The following is a 6,000-nucleotide window of genomic DNA, read 5'->3' as shown; positions in this document are numbered from 1 at the left end:
ACTCCATAGCTGATAGCTTTGGGCGCTGAAGCTCCCATGTCACACCCACAGATCAGACACATAATCCCGAAACTCGGACAGGTGCTTCGGTGCCAAAGGTTCTGCTTGGCTGGGGAGGTGGGTGGAGAGGGATATTGAGGGGCACATTTCTCTGCTACTCTTCTGCTCTACCAGCCTCTCTCTGCCTGACCTTGACCTCCAAGATGGGGGCCCCCACTCAGAATTCTACTAGCACCCTTGTGCTCTAACAAAAAATAAACCTTGTGTTATGTCCCATGTTCCTGGCACACAGCGGTGCACACCCTTGGGGTCTCTGCAGTGATAAGAGTCCTCTGTACACTAGTGAGAGGAGTGAGGGCCTCTAGGTAAATTCAGAATGGAGCCTAGTCACCAGAAAGACCAAAGCAGGACCTACTGGGACAGGGGATGGAGATTAACTCAGCCACCAAGGCCACTGAGCTCACACGTTCCTACTAATGAAACCTCCATAAAATCTTCTAAACCTCTCCCTGTGCACCTCTTCCAGGTGGCTGTTCCTCGATCCTTTCTAATAAGCCAGTAACTAAAGTGTTTTTCTGAGTTCTGTGAGTCATTCAAGCAAATTATCTGGGGGGATTACTGAGGCCTCTGAATTTGCTGCCAACTTGTCCAGAAATGTGGGTGACCTTGTAACCAGAAAAGGCACCAGTGTTCGGGCTGCCTGTCACTATCAACCCCAATAAGCAATAACAGCAATTGAATCTTTTCTAGGTGCTCTATTCAGGTGGCCAGCATTCTGAGATGATAGGTTCATACTCTAACAGACCATCTTGTCTTTTCTTTCCAGGCCAGACCTTTTATAAGGGGTGGGGCGGGGAATAAACAAGGTGTGGTGTGGGTTTTGAGATTCAGAAGATGCAACGTTCCTGTCCTGGGCAGTTAGCTGTTCCCAGGGGAGGGTGGTCGTCTTTCTCTCCCTGGAACACAGAGCCCTGGATGCCTCCAGTTGTCCCCATGCAGTAATCTCTAACAGTGCCCCAGGAGGTTGGCTGTTTTCAGGAGCCAGGATGGGCCTTATCTGTAGTTTCTGAAACAAAATATTTACACATACACAGTAACATACACATTACTTGGTAGGCTTACAACATTTTACCTTAAGCTAAAATTTCCCAAGTCTTGAGTCCCTTATCATTCCCCACCCTTAGTATTAAACTATCTCATTTCTATGAGATCAGAACTTAGCATTGGACTGTTCAGTGTGGGGTGGGGGGACGTTAGGAATACACCTAATTGCAGACCTACATAAGGAGGCACATTGTGGGCAACAACAAGCTATGATACTGAAGAAGATGAGAAGGATGAAAACAATAAATGCCTCTCAAAGACCAGGTATACTAGGCAGCCAGGAGGTTAGTTTAGACAAATCAATACTAAAGAATTTTTCTGTTTTACATTACACATTACATTATTTACTTGCTTTATTTTTTGTTCTATGAGCTGTGAACTATCAGTTAAGTTAAAACAGCAGAGTCCTTTAAGTTCTTCACATCCATGGTTATACCTTAAAAGAAGGTCGTCTATAGCTGCACAATTATCCAGTACTGCTTTTCTTACTTGTCCTAGTTCTTGCTTGACTAATGACACTGATGGCTTGTGAGGTGGCATCCAAAGCTTTTGCCACAGTGCAGGCTAATTTGCTTATTTCTACACTTAAATAAGTTGCCATGGTTGGCATTACAAATATATATAAAGAGACATATTCAACAGGGCTAAAAGGTGTAAGTCACTGATATAATCAGGTGTAAGGGAGAGATCCCGTTGAACCCGGGTCAAGTGGGGCTTCTGAGGCATAAACACTGTCAGTCTTTCCAGAGAGCATGGTCCCCCAGAGCTGTTTGCTGAAACATAGGAATAGATATTCCACATATCAGAAACCATCCTGTTGGCAGTTTAACATGAGCATAAGCATAAGATACATCAGTGGTGCTGGTATAATTCATTTTGACACCTGCTGAGAACACAAGAAAGTTTTAGTTCAGTTGACAAAGGTTACACACTCTCTAACTGGGATACATCAGTGACCTTTAAGGAAAACATTTCCCTGTCCTTTATAGTAACCATTGGTCCCCAATTATAAATATCATAGTAGCTCATTTTCTTTTTGATATGCTTAAACACAGTATAATTCCTAAGGCTTTCCAAAGGAGTACAGACACCTATAAGACATGAAGGGAAAGTTTGTTCAACGTAAGTTCCTCCTGCAAAGCAAAAGCCAGAAATATTCAATACAACTTTTGCTAAATATACCCAAATATTTTCATCTTGTTTGAATGGCATAAGTTGTCCATAACAAGGGATTAAACAAGAGGTAAAGAAAAGAACATAAGTCATTGTTTTTCAAAGATGACTTTCAGATCTTCCTCCAGTGCTTTCTTTATTCTGGTGCGATGAGTCCAAGGTTTTATTTCCACCAGTTTCACCATGGTGGGGGTGGTGAGGAGTATGTCCCAAGGTCCAGTCCACTTTCCTCCTAGTTGTGTTTTTGGAGATGCTGCCACCCAAACCTTGAGTAGCATCTTGTCTGCAGGCACAGAGGAATGCAGCAAATCTGTGGGAGAAAAGTCTGTAATACAGGCAAGGTCATTCATCACAGCTAAGGTCTGACTTAAATGTTGTAAATATTTCTTTACCTTCAGTTTTTTATCTATACACATATCTCCCACCCCAATTGTGACCTGAAATGGCTACCTGTACATAATTTTATAGGGACTCAACTGAAGCCCACTTCAAGGAGCCACCCTTATCCTGAGCAGGGCAATAGGCAAAGCTTGATCCAGATGGAGATGAGTTTCTTGACACAGCTTGGCTATCTTTTTCTTTAAGGTGATTCATTTTCTCTACTTCCTAGAAGCCTGGGGTCTCCATGCCATGTGGAGTCTCCACTTGATTCCTAAAATTTACTTACTTCCTATGCAAGTTTCTTTTTAAAATAAAACCAGGTCTGTTATCACTCTGGATGCTGCCAGGGAGGCCAAAGTGAGGGCTTATTTCCTTCAGTAAAGCTTTCACTGACTCCAAGGATTTCTCTATTCTAGTAAGATAAGCTTCTATCCATCCTGAAAGAGGTGTCAACAAAGATTAACAAATATTCCCACTCTCAGACCCTTGTCATCTGAGTAAAGGGTATTTGCCAGTCCTCAAGTGGACACTGTCCTAGGTATTGCTTTCCTTCTCTCCTTTGTTGGCATTCTGTCTTGGGCTTGTTCTTCCAGCACATAACACATCTAGCAATTACTTTTCTTATGGCTTTAGAAATTTCAGCACCTGAAAGCCAGTTTGACATAGGTGGTTAATGAGTCTCTTCCACAGTGTGTGGCCTCATGCAAATGCTTCATGACTGTCTCTACTAAACGTTCAGGAAAATGGTATAGCTCCCTTCTTATTTTTTTTTCCATCCACTGTCAGGACTTCTTCATCCAAATGCCAGCCCTTGGTTTTCTTTAAGTTTGCAGTCAAATATTCAGGACCAAATTCTGACAAGTCTAGAACAGGTACCAAGGGCATTGTAAATACTCCTTTAGCAGCTTCTTTTGCTGCCCGTTCAGCCAGATTGCTTCCTCTAGCCACTTTAGTGTCCTCTTTCTGATGCCCTGGGCAGTGCATAACTGTCACCTGCAAAGGTACCTGAACAACTTCTAATAATTTTAAAATTTCTCCTGCATGCTTAATCTCCTTTTTATTTGGAGGTTAACAGTTCTTTGTCTTCCCAGATGAAACCATGTGCATGAAAAATTAGGAAAGCTTACACATTCACTATTTTCATGTGACAATCCCAGTACCCTTGTCAAAGCAATCAGTTCAGTTTTCTGAGCAGAGGTCTCTGGCGACAAGGCCTTGGCCTCCATTACAATTTGAAGAGTCACAACTACGTACCCAGTCTTTCTGCTTCCTTTGTCCATATAACTGCTTCCATCTGTGTAGAGAGTCCAGTCTGCTTCTTCCAAAGGATGGTCCTGTAAATCAATTTTGCTAGAATACACTCCATCAGTTATTTATGCACAGTCATGTATTAGCACAGCCAAGTCAGGGTCTGGGAGGAGAAAGGCAGGATTTACCTTACAGTTTTGAGGGAGATGTTGGGATTGTCGAGAAGAAGGGCTTGGTACCTGCCCATTCTTTCAGCAGTCAGCCACATATTTCCCTTTTGCTCCAGCAAGCTCAACACTTGCTGGGACACAAAACTGGCATAGGCTGTCCCAAGGAAAACTTTTTCACCTTCCTGCAAGAGCTCATAGGTGGCTGCCACTCTCAAGCAGGCTGATGACCCCTGGACAGTGTGATCTAATTTCCTTGACAATTATGCGATGGACTGCAAATGTCACTAAGCATTTGGGTAAGGAATCCTAGGGCAGCGCCCTGTCTCTCATGCACGTATCATTGAAAGGGTTCCAGTAGGTTTGAAAGCCCTAAGGCTGATACTGAATCCAGGCACACCTTCAGGGACTCAAAAGCCTGAGGACACTCCTTTGTCCATTCTAAAGGGCTATATTTTGGTCCCTTCAGAGCCTCATACAGTGGATTAGCAGTGAGCCCAAATTTTGGAATTCAAATGCAGCAGTCACTTGCCATCCCCAGGAATCTCCTTAACTGCTTCCTGGTGTTGGGAGGGGTCCTCTGTGGACTTTTCTTGCATGGCCTGCACCATAGTCAGACTTTTCTGCACAGGGACACCTTTCCCCACTCCCTCAAGGAGGCATCTCTTATAATGCTCTAAGAGAGAAAGGCCATCCCCATTAGAGTCCCAGTTGGGCTCGGTTACAGGTATTGTCCTGGGAAGGCCCAGGCCCCATCCGAATTTTCTTGGTGTAACTCTCTTCATTTGCCTTATCCAGCACTAGCCTCTCCTCATCCCTCTTACTGAAGCAAAGAATTCAATAAGGCTTGTATGTCTGCCCAATTCAGATGATCAGTGGCAAAAACCAATGCAACCAAATCAGTCATTTTAGCAGGATCTGTCCATAAGAAGGGTTTGAGCTTTTCCACTTTAACAGATCCAATGTAGAAAACAGAGTATATGCCCAATAATATCCAGCAGGCTGGCCCTCTGGCCTTACTCCCACTGAAAGTCTCCAAAAGGATACTGTCCTGCCCCGGTAGGGGCTTTTCCTCTACCCAATTTGGTTTCTTCACTGATTCAAGACAGTGATGCCAGTTCAGGCACACTTTTCGCATTTCACTCACAGGAGTGGATCCCCTGGGGCTGTGGGAACTCTGACCAGCTTGGAGGGGTCATAGTATCTAGATCTTCCTGGCCCCTCTCTTCTGAGCTTCTTTCATATGCAAATTCCCTTTTCTTTGAGCTATTAACTTATTTTCTTTCTTCTTTTTAACTCTGCATGCATCTTTATCATGTAAACTCAAAAAACTTCTAGATAAGGCATTTTCCTCCACTTCCCTGATTTTTCACAAAACAACTCTAGTTACAGTATAATACCAAAATTTAAAGACCCATTCAGTGACCAGCACTCTCCTGAGTCTAAGTTATACAGGACACAAACGGGACAGTACTACAGCAAAACAACATATGCTCTAGATATACGCTCATCAGTTGACGAATTAGAACTGGCCCCAAAGGTCCGTTTCTTGGAATGGAGGCTTTTCCCCCATTCTACCAGATGGAGCTCCAAACAGAGGGTACCCAAAACTTACCAGATGACCTAAGTCGTGACCTGGGATTTTAACCTGAACCAGAAAGCGCAATGATTCAATCAAATGTGATAAACAACAAGAAGTGCCAGGAACTGTCACAGGTGGTCACAGGTAACCAGGTTCTTAGTGATCAGGACAAAGAATTGAACCGAACACCCAGAGTTTATAGCACAGAACATGGGAGCAGGCCAACTCCAAGCAGAGATTCACCTCATAGGCTGGTGGGACTCTATTCTTATAGGGCGGATCCTTCCTGGCTAATTTTGCTGGGCTTTTACTGAGTATGTACAAGTAGTCGTATTACTTTAAAGC

The sequence above is a fragment of the Phyllostomus discolor genome, chromosome 8 (assembly GCF_004126475.2).
Source record: "Phyllostomus discolor isolate MPI-MPIP mPhyDis1 chromosome 8, mPhyDis1.pri.v3, whole genome shotgun sequence".
Taxonomy (NCBI): domain Eukaryota; kingdom Metazoa; phylum Chordata; class Mammalia; order Chiroptera; family Phyllostomidae; genus Phyllostomus; species Phyllostomus discolor.
The sequence above is the reverse complement of the archived record's forward strand: the minus strand, read 5'-3'. Positions refer to the sequence as shown.